The sequence below is a fragment of the Pelodiscus sinensis genome, chromosome 13, assembly GCF_052426305.1.
Source record: "Pelodiscus sinensis isolate ZL-2025 chromosome 13, ASM5242630v1, whole genome shotgun sequence".
Lineage (NCBI taxonomy): Eukaryota > Metazoa > Chordata > Testudines > Trionychidae > Pelodiscus > Pelodiscus sinensis.
This window is the reverse complement of record NC_143064.1, coordinates 10,314,411-10,333,089: the sequence shown is the minus strand read 5'-3', so window position 1 is coordinate 10,333,089 and position 18,679 is coordinate 10,314,411. Positions and strand designations below refer to the sequence as shown.

General features: G+C 44.6%; 1 long non-coding RNA gene across 1 annotated transcript in view; it reads left to right on the top strand.

Moving 5' to 3' along the window:
- The first annotated feature begins 6,604 nt into the window (after positions 1-6,604).
- LOC112546101 (uncharacterized) overlaps positions 6,605-18,679 on the top strand; it is a 52,182-nt gene continuing 40,107 nt past the window's right edge. Inside the window, exon 1 of the long non-coding RNA XR_012907028.2 lies at positions 6,605-6,765. This is a non-coding gene — a long non-coding RNA (uncharacterized LOC112546101). The remainder of the gene's footprint in view (positions 6,766-18,679) is intronic.

Below are 18,679 nucleotides of genomic sequence, written 5' to 3'. Positions count from 1 at the left end.
ACCCACTATGACTGAAAAATGGCAACTTTCTCATTTTTACCCATATCATTGTGACATCATTATGGAAGCTGGAATATAAACATTGTGCTTGCATTTTACTTGTCAGCCTCGTCTAAAGCCCAGTCTCCACAACCCAGGGCTGAAGGCGTACCTTAACTTTGCTTGGCCCCTTCTTGTGGAGGCCTCAGGCAATTGCTTGGCTTCACATCCCTAATGTCAGCCCTGTACTTGTGAGCCCCCAAAGCTATCCTGCATCCCCCCAGGGGTTGCAATCCTCAGGTTGAGAAATACTGATCTAGAGGAGTTCTGAACCCCCTGAAAACCCTTGCATAACCCTAGAAGTCTGCCAGGCTGACAGCCTTTCCGGACCCCTGGGCAAGGCTGGGGTGGGGGGCTGTTTCGCATCCCTGGAAGAGGTGGGGCCTTGAGCAGAAGGGGTGAGGCTGAGGTAACCAGCCCCCAGCATCTCCCGGACCATGGTGTGCCCCCCCATTCCTTAATGCTTCCCAGAGCATGCTGAGTGGTGCTCTGCAAGTGGTTTAAAGGGCCGGAGACTCTATCCACCACCGCTGCCACACTAGTGGTAGCCGGAAGCTCTGCACCGTTTTGTATCATCCAGACCTGGAGCAGTTGTCTGTCTCCTTTGCTCCCACCCTCCCTCCTTCTGTCAGAAGGCCTGGCCAGAGTACCCGTATCCCTGGCTGAGAGCCACTGTCCTATACTACAAGAGCAGGTCGTTGGATGCAGAGCTGGGAGGGAGGATTGCTTTATTGTCCTTGAAAACAGGCTCAAGTATAGCAACTCTGGCCATGCTGGACAGTAAACAGCATCAACGGAACTCAATGGATCAGCTCTGTGTATTTGCACATCTATGAAAATTACTGGATTAATTGGCAGGTTATTCTCCTTACTGAGGATCCAGCCCCGACAAAGCTTCTTTCTTGAGACTTTAATAGAATATTTTGGTACTTTTTATTATGTTTTATTCCAAGGTTATTGCTGCTCTGAGTGCACAACAATGCCCTTTTTTCCTTGCATACAAACAATACAGCCATCTGTGTTTATACTCACGGCTTTTTTCTTCTATGCTTTTTGCTATTATGTATCGCTCTTCTTCTGTGTGCATTTGTTTGGGATAAAATAAGCAATTATTTTAAAAAGTTATGCAATGTGCATTGTTCCCTGGGTAGGATGTGATTGTATTACCTTGAACGGACAACTTCTTCTGAAACTTTATACGTGTTTGAAATGGCAAGTTACCGACTGCTAAAACCATTTCTATATGTATTGTGATCCTGATGCTGACGCAGAGGGAACAGCCAACAATGCCAATAAGCGTGGAAGCATGTAAATTGGGGAAGAAGCTAGGCTCCAGTCTGAAAATAAATCTGGTAACTTCCAGTCATAAATCTTTAAGCTCCTCAATACAACACTGCGCTATCAAAGACTTCATACAGTGCTTTGTCATATACAAAGTAGATCAAGGTTAAAGAGGCACAGCCTTCAGAGATAATCTGTGCTCACGCTGTTCCCTAAAGGGAGTTCAGTCTTCTCTTTACCTTTGCTCTGTGGTATGGAGTGGAGACAGGTTTGGGCCCTCACTCTATAGGAACACTGCGCACAGGTGAGGACAATGAGTTGGCTCCGAAATCCCCAGGGTATGTCTACACTGGCGGCTTCTTGCGCAAGAACATCTTGCGGAAGGGTTCTTGTGCAAGAAGTCTTGCACAAGAAAATGTCCACACTGCCATGTGCGAGCTGTGCTTTTGCGCAAGAGTTCCCATGGCAGTGTGGATGCTCTCTTGCGCAAGAAAACTCTGGTGGCCATTTTAGCCATAGGGCTTTCTTGAGCAAGACATCCCTGCCGAGCATTCACTCTGCCCTCTTGTGCAAGAGCTCCTGCGTAAGAGGGTTTACACCTGATAAAAAAAGAGAGTGTAACTCTTGCACAAGGAGCCCTCTCTTACCACGCTGTACTGTAAATTTCCTTGCGCAAGAGCAGGCAGGCAGTGTAGACGGTCTGTAGATTCTTGCGCAAGAACGGCCGTACTTGCGCAAGAAGCCGCGAGTATAGACAAAGCCCCAGAGTACAAAGATAGTATGAAGGGTTTATGAACAGCTACGCTAGCTAAAGATGCTCCTCTCTCATTTCTCTGCCTGTAAGCCACCTTGTGGGGTCTGCTTAGACCCCCCACCACCAGAGACTTTCCAAAGCTTTCCAGAGTGTTGTCCTTATTTTACAGATGAACCAAGCCTAAATGAGGTCCAGCTAAAGTTAGTTGTGAAAACCAACCAACCAACCAACCCTTGGTCTCCTCATTACTGTTCCTGTGTAGCACTAGAAAACATTTTCTTTACCATTAAAAACACACACACACACACATATCTCTGAATGAAGGTGCTCATGGAAAATCTTCCTTCTTTACGTTGAAAAATCTACCAAAGGCTTATTGGTGACAGAAGCAGCAAGCGGATCTCCACATTGCCAATGAGAACTACTTTTAAACTTCAGAGGCAGCAGCTTCCTCTGCGAACCATCAAACCTCTCTGTTTTCTTCCATGAGCATCATTCCTCTGTCTGCTACTTCCCCTCATCCTCCTAAATTTGCTGGCTACCTAACCCGACCCATGCCTTCCTATGCAGTTTTAAAGCATATTTTCATGATGATTCTTGTTCTTGCCTGCTCCTCCTTGCTGAAGCACAGTAACTGGTGCTTGCCTTTGGCATCTATGCACACCTATACCCACAAGCAACGATAACTTCCAAGGCCCCTGAGCAAGGCATGGGGGGACAAGTGGCTCTGCGTTCCTGGAAGGGGTGAGGCCTGGAGAAGCTAGCCATGAGTGCTGCCTGGAGTGCCCCATGGCATCCCTTAATCCTGCCCAGAGCATGGTGCACCTCCCCAGCCCTTAGCAGGGCCTGGAGCACACCATGCCACATTTAAAGGGTCCAGGGCTCTGGCTGCAGCGGCTGCCTCCATAGCTACAGTGGCTGCCATAGTAACAGCGGAGGCTGGGAGCCCAGGCCCTTTTGAATCTCCAGGCCCCAAGGAAACTGCCCTCTTCCCCTTCCCACCCCATCAGTAGGCCTGCCTACACTATGGTCCTTTGTGTGGTTAGGCAGCTCTTCTGAAACAAGGCTGTAGCTGGCCCTGAGTACTTCTGTGCCCTCCCCACAAGTGCAACAACTAGAATTGAAAAGACGACACTCCAAGTAGTAATGGGTAAACATCAGGGCTACGTCTACACTGGCCCCTTTTCCGGAAGGGGCATGTAAATTTCATGAGTCGTCGTAGGGAAATGCGCGGGGGATTTAAATATCCCCCGCGGCATTTAAATAAAAATGTCCGCCGCTTTTTTCCGGCTTTTAAAAAAGCCGGAAAAGAGCGTCTACACTGGCCCCGATTCTCCGGAAAAAGCGCCCTTTTCTGGAGGCTTTGAAGTAGGAATAAGAGCCTCCGGAAAAGGGCGCTTTTTCCAGAGAATCGGGGCCAGTGTAGACGCTCTTTTCCGGCTTTTTTAAAAGCCGGAAAAAAGCGGCGGACATTTTTATTTAAATGCTGCGGGGGATATTTAAATCCCCTGCCCATTTCCCTACTACGACTCATGAAATTTACATGCCCCTTCCGGAAAAGGGGCCAGTGTAGACGTAGCCCAGGTGATGTGGATGCCTGGTCATGTCCTACCTGTGTTGTCTGAATCACCTGAGGATGCAAACTTAGGCTACTTGGATATTTCTACCTCCCATCTCTGACTTGAACCCCTGACTACAAAGATGACTAGAAAGGAAAAATACTGTTTCGATGAGTTATTATCTGAACTGACTTGAATATCCATACTTTTCAGGAGAACTCAGAATGGACTATTTCTGTGATGATTGACATCCTGGCTAATAACAGGGTCCAAACTGATAACCTACACACTTCCACTCCTTGAACTTCAGACTACACTCATTAAGAAGGGCTGTAACAGACTTGAATCCTCTCTAGAGCCATCAGAAGGGAATGCTTAGTGCATAGTGACCAGTAGGTTACACTTCCAAGGCAGAAACAGATTTTTTCTACTCACATATCTGTTACAATGGTCACTGAACAGGGGGGCTATGTCTACATTGGCAGGTTGTTGTGCCAGAAATATGCAAATGAGGTTAAGCAGGAAATATCCTCATTTGCATACCTAATGAGCTACCATTTTTACAGAAGAGGCTCTTGCACCAGAAAGAGCATCTACACTGCCCCTTCTTGCACAAGAAAAACCCTTTTGCACAATGCCCATATTCCTGAAAATAATCAGGAGTAAGTGAACTTTGCCATTAATCTGACCCTATGTGGTGTTTGAGAATGTAATGGTCTTCACCGTGGGTCTGGTTGGAAAGCATGGTCCCAGCTGTAACCCATGCCTGAGAAAGGAGTTGTAGGAAGGGAGCCCAGGTCCTCCTGTTCCACCAGGCTCCAACTCAGGGCCCTTTGGGCTACTAGTAGCCTGGCAACTAAGTCTGCTTTAGTCCATTCTTCTTAGAGGCCCCTTCTCCTCACAGTTGGTTTAGTCAAAGGCCTTCACAGAGTGGGGAAATCCAAACCAAAGGAAGTAAAAGGGAATTATTAAGGGCCAGAGGTTCCATCCCTCTCTGGTTGCCTCAGGAAAACCCCCTTCTTCAGTCGTGTCAAAGCTTTCAGGATTCCCTCTGCCCTGCTGGCACTCTGGGCTACAAGTCTATTCCCCTACTGCTCTGCCACGCTACACCACCACCCCAGGCATGGGCCAATTACCTGCTTTTTAATTCCTTCAGCAGATGGCCCATAAGCTGCAGGTGTGGTAGGGCTGTCTGAGCCCAAAATAATCCCTTAACTCCTTGCTCCCCAGTGTGGAGTTTGTACACTCCATACCACACAGCCTGTACAGTGCATATAGGGCTACTAGGGGCAGGGTGTGAACAAAATGGCCCCTGGTGGGTAGGAATGCAGAAGGAGGGGGAAAGGACTGGGGGGAGCAGGGGCTGGGTTGTTAAGTGTAGGCTCTGGCCAGGAGATGCTTACCTAGGCAGCTCTCAGCCAGCAGGTCCCTCAGTCATGCACCCTGCCTGCCATTCACAGTAACCAGCTGAGGGGGCCAGATGCCTCTCTGAGCAGCAGAACCAGGGGCAGGCTTTGTGCACTACCCCACCCCCAGCCCAGTCTTAAAGCTCCCATTGGGTGGCTTCTGAACAATAGGAGCTGCCTGTTTACAGGGCAGGCAGCACGTGAAGTTCCTGGGCCCTAGGGCTTATGTGGCTCAGAGCAGCACAAGGTCCCCCTAAGGTAGCCACTTTAAATGGCATGTGAGAGGACTGGGCAGGCAGGGAGCCTAACTGAGGGACAGGATTGGCTGCTGGCTGGGAGCTACATAGGTAAGCTCTTCCTAGCCTGAGGCATCCCAGCCTGTCCCCCTTCTCCTGTCCCTATAGCCCCATGTAATCCAAACTCCTCTGAACCCCTGCAGCCATACCCTACATAATCCAAACCCTCTGAACCCTGGCTTCTGGTCTCCACATCCCCTCAAGTCACAACCCTTCTTGCCCTATGTCACAGCTCAAACATGTGCACCTCCTCCTGTACCCGTGCCCCAAGTCACAACCCCCTTCCAGACCCAGCAGAGGCTCTTGTGCATTTCAAAGACTGAATGCCACGTAATCCCCTCCAAATTCCCTGCTGGCCCTAGGCTCCATGCAGCGCTTCCGCTTTGAAATGTACAAGAGCCCCAAACTGCCTCCCCCCAAAAGTCCCTCCGCTTCTCCCCCTACCTCTACTTGCTGTCTCTTTCTAATCGAGGCAGCAACATGGGGGGGAAGCGACTAGTTGGCTAGTGTGTCGACTATCCAATAAACTTTGGCTTCTCAGATAGTTGACTAATTGATTAGTCACTTACATCCCTAATCCCTAGCTCTAACTGGGGAACAGCCTCAGTTGAGAGCGAGAACCCTGCATGGTTTCGGTGTCACAAAAGCAGACTCTGAGCTGCTTACCAGGGACAGAAAACATTGGAAACAAAGGGGCAGGATTGAAGCAACATTCTGATTATTGAGGAAGATTGGGGATAGGGATCAGGACCAGGAAGGTAGAAAGCCAGCACACTGCAAGAAAAACACAAGTCAGTATCAAATGGCTTTGAAGTCAGATAGTTGAGTCTCACTTAGGTCAGCTTTGTAGTGATGAGGGAAGGGAGGGGCAAAGATTAGACATGGCACAGAATCTTGCTCTGAACAATCAGGTTTCTTTGGCAAGTGTGCAATCATGCAATTGATCATTTAGCCATATAACAAATGCAATTGATCAGGGTGGGAGTGAAAGAGAAGATGGAGGAATTTAGGATGTTCAAGGTTGCAGCAGCAGGTAAAAAAATGCAATTTTCCCTACCTCTAGGGCTGTGGATGCCAGGGAGAGATGACCCTTCCCAGCCTCGGTTCTGTGACTGCTTTTGTAACCCATGTACCTAATAGGGATATATCTCCTTAAGAGACCTACTTTCCCCTATGGGGGAAAGTAGTAGTAAGTTGTGCCTGGGTCACTGTTGCTAGGTGGATTTAGCACGCCACACCCAGAAACTTCTGGAGTTGGGTGTGGTAATTGTGTGGTCAGCTCCAATAGGTTCTGTGCCTAGTGCTGGGATCAGACACCATTAGCAAGCAGGCAGAGCAGCTGCTTTGCTAAGGGCCACGTGTCCTGTGTGAGCTGGGAGAAGCTGAGCTCAGGGGCAGAAAGCAGGCTGCTGTTCCTCACCCTGAAGCAGGTTAGTGATGTTGTTAACCCTTTACCATGGAACACGGGAAGTGTTAGTTACAGCAAAAGGAAACTGGGAAGGAAAATGACTTCTGAGTTAGTTCTATGCTTTGAACATTGTTCAGAATTTAGTCAAACTGTTCTAATTCACTTTCTCAGCTGGTGTGATTCTTCTGTTTTCTTTAAATGTAGACGGGGAAAGAGTCGTTTCCATGTTGTTTATATGGAACAGCTTTTATATTGTAACTAGGCTTTCTTTAGGGCTGCATTCTTGTGACCTATCTGAGTGGTTAATTGGTGAGCTGGCTGTTTAGCAGTGCTCCACAGCGGAGGAAATGCTGCATGGATTCCTACTGAGGATTTCTACCAGCCAGTGGAGAGATGATTCAGACTCGGCATAGTGTGTGGATTTGGTGATCAAAGACACTCCTGAAGAAGTGCAGGGTTCAGAGTGTGAGAGAGGGCTGTGGACTGGAACAGGGATCGGACTGCAGGAGGGTGAGGGCTCCACTGGGGGGGGGGGTGCACTCCGGGGTGGAGACTGGGATGAGGGATTTGGGATCCATGATATGGCTCCAGGCTGGAACCAAGGGGTCCAGAATCCAGGCAAGGTTTCAAGACATGGGCAGGAGATGGGGATGCAGCAGGTGGTGCAGGCTCCGGGAATTGGGTGTGGAAGTAGTTTGAGGCCTGGGGCAGGAAGTTGGGGTCAATGTTCCCTCTAATTTTTTCTATCTGTGTGCAAAGGGGGGAGGGATAGTTCAGTGGTTTGAGCATTGGCTTGCTAAACCCAGGGTTGTGAGTTCAATCCTTGAGGAGGCCATTTAGGGATCTGGGGCAAAATCTGTCAGGGATGGTACTTGGTCCTGCTGTGAAGGCAGGGGACTGGACTCAATGACCTTTCAAGGTCCCTTCCAGTTTTAGGAGATAGGCATCTCCATTCATTTAGAATACATTTTATGTGCACTGAGGCATGTGTGGATGTGTACCACCAGTGGAAACATATGCTGCCAGCTGTGGGCTCTGTGGGTGCTCTGCTAATCAGCTGGGTGGCAAGTAGATTTCAGCTGGTTGCCCCATTCAGCAGCAGTGCACACATGTGCAATGCGGGACTTGTGCCTGCACAATGCAGGTCTTGCACATGCGTGGTGCGGGGCTGGCAAGTAGGTTTCGCCGCCATTTGTCAAGCCCTGATCATCACCATCAGGAGGGTATGTATGATATTCTTGGTACTTTAGTTCTCTTGGGAATTGTATATCTCCTTGTAAACCCAGAGGAGAGAGTGAATTCAGCTATAGAGGGAAAATAATGTTATAAGAATACATTAGAACTCATTCCTGACATAATTTGGGGTGCTGGTATCATAAGAGTTCTAAAGATAATATTGAAGGATTGCCTGGCAAATATCTCTGTTCCTCCAATTGGTATAATCCTAGAGAATCATAGAATACTAGAACTGGAGGGATCTTGCCCTCATGGCAAGACCAAGCACTGTCAGATCATCTTTGATAGATGTCTATCCAACCTGCTCTTATATATCTTCAGTGGTGGAGATTACACAACCTCCCTAGGCAATTTATTCCAATGTTTAACTACTCTGACGATTAGGAAGTATTTCTTAATGTCCAATATAAATCTCCCTTGCTGCAGTTTAAGCCCACTGCTTCTTGTCCTATCATCGGAGGCCAAGGAGAACAATTTCTCTCCCTACTCCTTGTGACACCCTTTTAGATACCAGAAAACTGCTATCATGTCCTCTCTCAGTCTGTTCTTTTATAAACTAAACAAGCCCAATTATTTCAGTCTTCCCTCATAAGTCATGTTTTCTAGATCTTTAATAATTTCTGTTCCTCTTCTCTGGACCTTCTCCAATTTTTCCACATCTTTCTTGAAATATGATGCCCAGAACTGGACACACTACTCCAGTTGAGGCCTAATCAGCATAGCGAAAAGCAGAAGAATGACTTCTCATGTCTTGCTCACAACAGTCCTGTTAATGCATCCTAGAATCATGTTTACTTTTTTTGCAACGGTGTCACACTGTTGACTCAAATTTAGCTTGTGGGTCCACTACGAGCACCAGATTCCTTTCTGCAATACTCCTTCTTAGAAAGTTGCTTCCCATTCTGTATGTGTGAAACTGATTGTTCCTTCCTAAGTGGAGTACTTTCCATTTGTCCTCATTAAACTTCATCCTATGTACCTCAGACCATTTCTGTGGTTTGTCCAGATCATTTTGAACTTTGACCCTATCTTCCAAAGAATGTGCAACCTCTCCCATCTTGGTATCCTCTGTAAACTTAAGAAGCATACTCTCTGCCAATATCTAAATCATTGATGAAGATATTGAACAGATATCTGAGCTTTTAGTTATCTTTTTTGAAAAGTCAGTTACCTCCTCTATCAAATCCTTGAGTATTCCAGGGTGCATTTCATCAGGCCCTGGTGACTTGAAGACATCTAACTTGATTTTTAATTTGTTCTTTTTTTATTTTAATTTCAAAATCTACCCCATTTGCATTAGCATTCATTGTGTCGGGCATCCCATCACTCTCAATCTTCTTGAGAACAAACTGAAACAAAGAAGTCATTAAGCACCTCTGCCATTTCCAAATTTCCTGTAGTTGTTTCTCCCTCTCCACTGAGCAATGGGCCTATTTTGTCCTTGATCTTCCTCTTGCTTCGAATATATTTGTAGAATGTCATCTTGTTATCCTTTGTCTCTAGCTAATTTGAGCTCATTTTGTGCCTTTACCTTTCTAATCTTACCCCCTGCATATTTGCATTATTTGCTTATATTCATTCTTTGTAAATTGACCTAGTTTCTACTTTTCATATGACTCCTTTTTTTTAATTTTTAGATCATGTAAGGTCTCCTGTTTAAGCCAAGGTGGTCTCTTCCCATACTTTCTATGCTTCTTATGCAATGGAATAGTTTGCTTTTGGACCCTTAATAATATCCCTTTGAAAAAAATTGCCAGCTCTCTTAGGTTGTTTTTCCTTAGTCTTGCTTCCCATGGGACCTTACCTAATAGCTCTCTGAGGGCACGTCTACATCACAGGGCTAAAGCTGAAATAAGCTATGCAACTTGAGCTAAGTTAGTTGCGTAGCTTAAGTTGACTAGCTTATTTCAACAGTTGGTGCTGTCTACACCGCAGGAAGTCGAAGGAAGAAAACTTTTCCTTCAATGTCCCTTACTCCTCGAGGAATGAGGGCTACAGGAGTCAGACATTATTTCAAAATAATGGCTTGCAGTGTATACATGCTCTTTGTTATTTTGGAATAACATCAGTCATTCCAAAATAACACTGCTATATAGACATAGCCTGAGTTTACTAAAAACTGGCTTCCTGAAATCCATTGTCTGTATCTTGCTGTTCTCCTTTCTGCCATTCCTTAGAATCACGAACTCTATGATCACTTTCACCCAAGCTACCTTCCGCTTTCAAATTTTCAATCCGTTCCTCCCTATTTGTTAAAGTCAGTTCTAGAACAGCTTCTCTCCTAGTAGTTTTCTCAATTTTCTGAAATAAAACATTATCTTGAATGCAGTTCAAAAAATTATTAACTAATCTGTGCCCTGCTATGTTAGTTTCCCAACATTATGTCTGGATAGCTGAAGTCCCCCATCACCACCAAATCCTGGGTTTGTATGACTTTGTAAGTTTTAAAAAAAAGCCTCATCCACCTCTTTTTGCCTGGGCAGGTGGTATGTAGTAGACCCTTAGTATGACATCAGCCTTGTTTTTTACCCCTTTAACCTAATTGAGAGACTCTCAACACGTCTGTCTCCTATGTCCATGTCCATCGCCACCTCAGACCAAGTGTATACATTTTTAATATATAAGGAAACACCTCCTCCTTTTCCCCCTGACTATCCTTCCCAAGCAACCTGTACCCATCTATACCAATATTCCAGTCATGTGTATTATCCCACCAAGTCTGATACAACTATATTATAGTTGTTTATTTATTAACACTTCAAGTTCTTCCTGCTTATTTCCCCAACTCCTTTCATTTGTTTACAGACATCTAAGATACTGATTTGATTGTTGCTCCCCTTCCCCAGTTCTTCCTTCTCCCTCCTTTTTTTTTATCTCTGCTATTATAGCCCATGCTCCCTCCCATTTCCGACCCATCTCCCAGGTCTCTGTGTTTTTCACTTACCTGTGGACTTTGGTCACCTGCTCCTGTTGAACCTAGTTTAAAGCCCCCCTCACTGGGTCAGCCAGTCTGTGTCCAAATAATTTCTTCCTCTTCCTTGATAGGTTAACCCCATCCCTACTTAGCAGTCCTCCTTGGTACAGCATCCTGTAGTCAAGGAAGACAAAGCCCTCCTGGTGACACCATCTTCACAACCAGGCATCCACATAGACTGCCGGTCACCCATGCAAAAGTAGCTCTAGAAATCAAAGATTGTCTCTTGAGTTCCCACCCTGATCCCACCACACATCACTGGAACCTACCGTAGTTTACATTGTGCTTCACCCCCCTCTATCAGCAGTTACCATTTGCCTCTGCTGGAAGGTAAAATACAGCATTCGTTTGGATGAACGCTTTCTGTGATCTGTGTGGGTGATACGTGTTATGGTACCATTTCTACAGCAATGACATACATCTTGTTCTGTTGCACCAGAACTCATCAGGAGCACATTTTTCTTTTATGAAAAGCCAACTGAGCTGCTTAGTCCTGACAATACAACATAGAAACCTGAGCCTCCAAAATGTGAAATGAAACCAGCACACTATTTGGTTTTCATTCCTCACTGTGATATCTCTTATTTTCTATAAACTCTTCCCCTTCAGGTGTCTGTTTGCAGAAAGTGAGGTAGAGCACTGTGGACATGCTGAATCTTTATCAGCTGTACAGTGTTGGTGCCTTGTTCAATATTGTAGTTCTCTTGATCTTTGTCTTCACTTTCCATTACTTTTTGTGACTGTTGGTCTCTCTTCTCAGTCATCTTGATTGACACTTTTTAGGTAATCTGTATCTGACTTTAGTAGCAAATCAGATGTTTTGAAAGCAAGCAAACAGCAGGTGCTCTTGTGTGAGAAAAGAGGTTGATACCATTAGTGACTGGGGAGTTTATTGCATAGCTTCCTTTGTTGTAGAAGCTAAGCCTCAGACAAAAAGGCCCTTAACACACAAATATTAAGCCAGATTCTTACCTCTTTCTAATAATGAAGAGTACCATGCAGCATGACTGAGCCCCCTGAATTCAATAGGGATACTCTTAAAGGAAGACACAGTAGTAAAAGAACTTTCATCTGTTGCATTGATATGTTAATTTTGTTGCTCCACACCTCTTAACCTCTGAAAAAATCAAACTTCTGCCATCTTGCTTCAGACACCTTCTGCAAGGCAATTGCAAATTTAACACAATCAGATTAGGATTGAATAAAGACTTAGAATGGTTATCTCACTACAAATGTGATTTTTCCCTCTCTTGGTATCCACACCTCCACATCAGCTGCTTGGTATGAACCACATTCACTCTGATTTGGCCTTGTTAACATTGGTCCTACATTCAATACATAAATTCTTGCTTTTGATATACTAGTACATATATCTCCCTACTTCTGTGATTGCTACTCCATGAATCTGATAGTGTTTTTTACCCATGAAAGACTGTCTAAATAAATCTGTTAGTCTTTATGGTGCCAAAGTGCTCCCCGTTGTTTGTTGTTTTCAGACACTCTATCTGTTTTCATATGAAATGAATGAGAGGACTATGCAGCACTTTAAAGACTGGTATCTATTCTTTAGGCTGTTTACAGTTCCAATTGAGTTAAAAAAACTTTTGTCAGTCACAGGTGCTCAACTCCACCCCCATCCCCCAATAACAAAAGTTTTTCCCTGGTAAGTGAAGTGTGACTGCTGCTTTCTTGGCAAGAGCATTCTCCTGCAGACAAAGCAAAACCCACTTGTTGAGGGATAGCACTTTTGCTGACAAAATTCTTCTGACAAACAGCATTTGCATGTGTGGACTTTTAGCAACAGGGCTTTGTCGATACAGTCTTGTCACTAAAAGCTGTGTAGTACAGACCAGTGGTTCCCAACCTGTGGTCTGCGGTCCCTTGTGGTCTGTGATGGTATTGCGAGGGGATCTGTGGAAAGTTTAAATATAAGGACTGGGCCCACCGTGGTTGAGTTCGATCCTTACTTTTTCTTGTTCTTCTTTCCTTTTTCCTTTTCTTCCCCGGGGATGACTGTCTGTGAAATTGTAATTGATTGAAAAGGGCTCTGTATGCTCAAAAAGGTTGGCAACCATTGGTATAGACAATTCCTAAAAATTGAAACAATTGTCTTATTGTGTCCTCCATGTGGCAAGTAGAATTGTTCCTTAAATTATAGGAATTGCATTGCAAACTTCATGTAATCATTCTGAATGCACTTAATTTCAGCGCAAGTAAAAAAAAAAATCATCACTTTTAGGGGGAATAGGAATAGCTAATCACTGCAGAATGGGGACTTTAATCCCTTTCCTGTATAGTTCGGGATAAATACAAACAATGACATTCTTACTGTAACTGATGTTCAAAAGCTACTATGCCTCTAATAGCCTAGCAAAACCTTTTAGGAATTGGGTTATTGATTTTTATTTATTTATTTATTTTTTATTAATCCAACCAATATTTCTCTGGAGTGACTGAGAGAAAACATGGATAGGTCGTAGATTAGTATACTAAATCCTTCTGAATCTTAGCACTCTGCTAGGGCCTGCTCCAATGGAGTCATTCCCTGGACTTGAATTGAGTTTTTGGATCAGGACCTTGCACCATGTAGAATGACACCACACTTATGCAATGCTTTGGAATTGACTGTTTGATTTCTCTCTCCTTCCTCCCCCCCCCCCCCCCCCCACACTGAGCTATTAAAATAAACTAGAATAAACATATATATTTAGAAATGCTTCACAAAACCTAATATATTTTCATTATTGCAATACTGCAGATACAACTTTGTAGCTCTCCTCTGAGAATACTTTTCAAATAGCTTTACTAGTCCTTACATTGCCCCTAGAAATCCTTTGGAGAATCAGTATGGGATTGTCAGTAATATCTTAGCAGTACTTATCTGTGGTATAGCACACGATAAAAATCCGCAAACACTGTCATAAAGCCTAATTCGTTAAAAAGGGGGGTGGGTGGAGAAGGCTGATTTTTTTCCTAAGGTTTCACTGTAGGTACTGCAATGCAGTAATCTGCGCTCAGCATAAATTATTCTCCAGCTACTGTTTCTCTCCCTTTGCGAGTGGTCACTTCTCCCTGATACATCATGAGAATGCACAGTGCCAGCAAGCGAACATCCGTGCTTGTAAAGCTGTGATTTGGCTAAGAAACCTGGAGGAAGAGCACTCCGCTTCTCTCTCACTTTTTCTGTCTCCACTCGTGTGTTAAGGTCATCAGTTACATGAAAGGCACAGAAATGTCAAGTTATTAACATGGACATCACTGCTCTTGAACGTTAAAGACATTCTGTGTTTCCCATCAGGGGCTGCATTTTTGTTTGTTTGAAAAAAAGGTATTGGACTTTAAAGGCAATATGTGGGGATGTGACTAGTACGCATACAAAAGCACTTCCCAGACTGCCTTGTTACATTATGCTTGGGGAAAGCCCTGGGAGGGGGTTACAATACTTCAAGACTTTCTCATTCACCATGTCCTGTCTTACTTTCTGTAAATGACAGGGGCTAAGGACTAGTTATGAGGCATCCACTCACATAAAATATTCTGGTACAGAAGAGCAAGATATATTCAAGGAGGATAGGTCCATTAATATTTAATAGCCAGGATGGGTAGTAATAGTGTCCCTACCCTCTGTTTCAGAGGCTGGAAATGGATCCTGAGAGGGATCACTTGATGTTTACCTATTCCATTCACTCCCTCTGGGGTATCTGACATTGGCCACCATTGGAAGACAGGATATTGAGCTAGATGGATCTTTGGTCTGACTCAGTATGGCCTTTTATGTTCTTAACTTCTAGTCCATAAACAATTACTCACTTCTACAGAGTTTATAACTAGGAGTCCCAAACTCCTGGCTCTTTCCTTCAATAGAATCCTTGAAATGATAAAATACCTGACTAGGCTATGAGTATATTTATAACCAGAAGAACCACAGCAATCAATAACAGACATTTGTATTTGTCTCCTGTCAATTTTTCTTGGCTATACACTAGACATGAATGATGAGACTTGGATAAGAACCCTGACAATTGATGGCTATGAAGACTTCTGTTTTCTTCCCAAAGGAGCTCTTCTCTGGTCTTTCTCAAAACTCACCATCATCACGAACTCTCCCTGTGTTACGCTTATAAGAAGCACACGGGATCTTAGAGGAAAAGGCAATAGGCCACATTTATTAAGAAAAGAAATAGTAAAGCAGCTAGCATATTCATTCTCTCTCTCTCTCTGGGTACAGCTAGACTACATCTGTTTGTTGGAAAAAGCAATGCAAAATGCACTCTGCAAACAATATAGCTGTTTTCAAACATTCCATGACTTGATAACATGAACTATTATACATTTCAATGATTATCTAAATAAATATAGCAGTACTGAGAGTTAACATAGGGTGTCCACATTGAAATGTAACAACGTTGAGGTGACATGTATTGAATAATGCAAACAGAAGAATATGTACACAACTCGTAGGTAATATGCTTGTTAGATTTGGCATATAGGTACACATTTAACATGTGCATCAGCTGTAGCACAGATTGTCACACCCGATCCTCATTTTTCCCTCCACACATTGTCTGGTTGGTGTGTGAGGCATGCACAGAATACAAGACTTTCCCACCACTTCCTGATAGTCCAGGGAATGGGATGAAAAGCAAGATGTGTCCTGGAGTTCATGGCTGCTGTCCCCCACCTCCCCCCACACACACTCTCCTGAAATTTCTCCCTTGAAGACCGCTCCTGCCCTGGCATTCTGCCTTTGGCTGGGCATGGAGCCCTGGTGGAGTTTAACAAAAAAGGGGGGGGGGGGAGAAAAGTGAATCCGATCCTTGCTTTTAAACTTTCTGGACCCCCTACAGTACCATCGCAGACCACCAGGATATGTGGACCAAAGGTTGGGAACCACTGAGATGTTGTATCAATAACAACTCGTTCTGATGCTGGCTTCTTCTCCATTGTGTCCTGAACAGCCACTTGTTATCATTTTTAAGATCCTTCCGGACTAAGGCTTGCTTGACACTAGAAACTTGTGTTGGAATAACTTCATTGCTTATGGAAGTTTTGCTTATGGAAATTTTTTTAGACTCTTGAGTGATGGACTTAGATCAGCATAACTCCCAGTGTAGAAAATGCTATGTTGATGGGAGGGATTTTCCTGTCAACATAGTTACCACTTTTCACCTGGTTACCTTCTTTAATGGCAATCTGCTGACAGGTTTTGATGTACAGGTCTTGGTTCTTCTGGATCCTGTCACTCACTCAACTTTATTTTTTCCAATGGATTTATTTGGCGGTGCCTCCACCCCCCTCACTCCTTCCTGGCAGGGTCACCAGGGCAGCTTGGGAGGAAAATTCTAACCCAGGGGAATCCCCACGTACTTGCCAGATAGTTGGAGACTCCCAGAAAATAACACAAACACATACACAATTATATTAAACAGGAGACAAATAACAGGGTAAAACACTATTTTTAGGATCACCGGTGTCCAGCAACTGTGAGATTAGTATCCTGTTGGTACGCGTAGTTTGTTGGGGCCCTTGATGACTTATGACCACAAAATTCTTCTCTGCAGTGGTTTAGCAGTGGGGCTGACTGACTCCAGTACAGCCCAAAGGCCTCACAAGTGGGAGAAGGTGGTAAATCCTTCCATAGGTTTAATATGCAGCAGGTTATAAACTTCCCAAACAAATTCCCTGACAGACTAATTTTTAAAAGATGGTGCACTTACACCTCCATGAATGAGCCTCAGGTTGAGAGATGACTCAGTTACTGAAGAGGGGCTGGTCTCTTCTGGCAAGGATCCTCTTCAGGCAGGAATCAGGCTGCTTCGGTTCCAGAATTTCCCCTCACCACAAAGGGGTGCAAGGTTCAAGGTGCAGGCCACACAACTGCACCAAAATTCAAACTAACCTCCTACCCCAGCATTCAGAGAGACACACAGCAGGCAGCAGCTCCGAACCAGCAGGCAGAGCAGAGCTGACTACGTGGTGACTGGATTCACCCAGGTTGCTGGAGAGCCAACTCAGCCTGGCTGGGGAAGCCTCCCAGCAAACTCCACAAACTGGGAATCAGTAGTGGAGAAATAAAACCCAGCCGAGGGATCCTGCCTTCAGGTCCCTAGAGGCTAGTTCTCAGGGGGAAACCCCGCACGCAGGCCTGGGGCTTACTACCTCCCACACAGCCAGTCCTCCCCTTGTCCTGGCTGACTCCAGACCCCTCAAACAATGGCTTCTCCTCCCCCTTCTGAACTCCCTGGGAGGGGCATCTCACTCCTTATGGGTTGCCAGCAGACTCTGTCTCTGGTAGGGAGGGGGAGCCAAGGCAAACTCAGTGCACCTCTCCCTGAGCTGCCAGCAGACAGAGCCCCAGGACTCTAGGTAAATCTCCTTGGGGGTTACACTTATGTATGGGGGAAAAGCTTCCTATAACAATCCAGAAAGCCATCCCGTCATTCTCCTTCTGACAAATCAGGATTTTAATGCCTCCAAACCCCTCAATATGTGGGTGGTTGATGTGCTCTGGTGTTTGTTACACTCTTCTCCATGTCAGCTTGTACTTATCCACATGGATATTATATCAACTGCCAAACACTCACCATACTTGGATTCAAAGCTTTCTGTAGGCGCAAACAGCCTAGGCTTATCTCAGTTACAGGTACAGTGCCTAGAACAATAAGGACCAGTCTCTGAAACCTTCTATCTGCTCATGCTAGTCACGTGCCCAATGCCTCCACAGTTAGTCTCAGAAGCATAGTTTGTATTTTTTTTCCAGAAATGTTTAGTAAGCAAACACATGGATTCTGGCCATGGACAAAGGACAAGCACACTTTGGCAATAATAGTGCACATGACAAACGCTTATGCCAATCTATGTTAACTGAAGAGCCAAGGGCCCCATACAGAATTCATTAGCACAACATGGAAGAGAGTTCTGATGGTGGTGATAATGCCGAGTAACCGAAAGGTGCAGGAATCTATATTTCTACCATGCATCTATTTTAGCACCAGGTGTTAATCTACAGTCATAGCACAGAACAATAAGGGTGGGAGTGAATTTGGAAGTGAAGAATGTGGGTTTTCTTGTGCATGACACTATCCTAGTCTAGAACTCTTTGAGACAATACACAGAATAGGAACAAACCATGTATCCATCCGCCCCCCCCCTCCCCCATGGAAACTGGAGAGGTTTGGGTATGCACAGTGATGTGTATCCATATACGCAGAAGCCCTGGAGTAAAAATAATTCTGTAAACTTGGAAGCAAGACCTAATGGCGTAGATATCCTGGAATTCACATGCACGACGACTTCATTCTACCTTTGTGTACACTCACAACCTACTTTTCCATAAAAACAAGTTATCAAATGACCTTATTCATTTAAAATTGTTCACTGGATTCCAGGTGCTAAGATTGAATCTTCTATTTGAAGGCATAGAGCAGGATTACTCAACTATGGAAGCCCTGGGGGCCACAATTATACTCTCAGCGTATGCCAAGGGTGCAACTTAAGTGTGAGTTGCATATACATGCAAATATTTTATTTCATGCTGATAGGCATGAATACAAAGATTAAGGCAAGACTACACAACACGCAGGCCCCATTTAAGTCCATTCTTCTGATATTCATAAAATGCAATATTTACCCGATTTCCATCCATATGACAGAATTTTTAATGAGCAATGGCAGTCCAGGAATTTAACTAATAAAAAGCATTTCAACAGAAGACCATTATATTGAT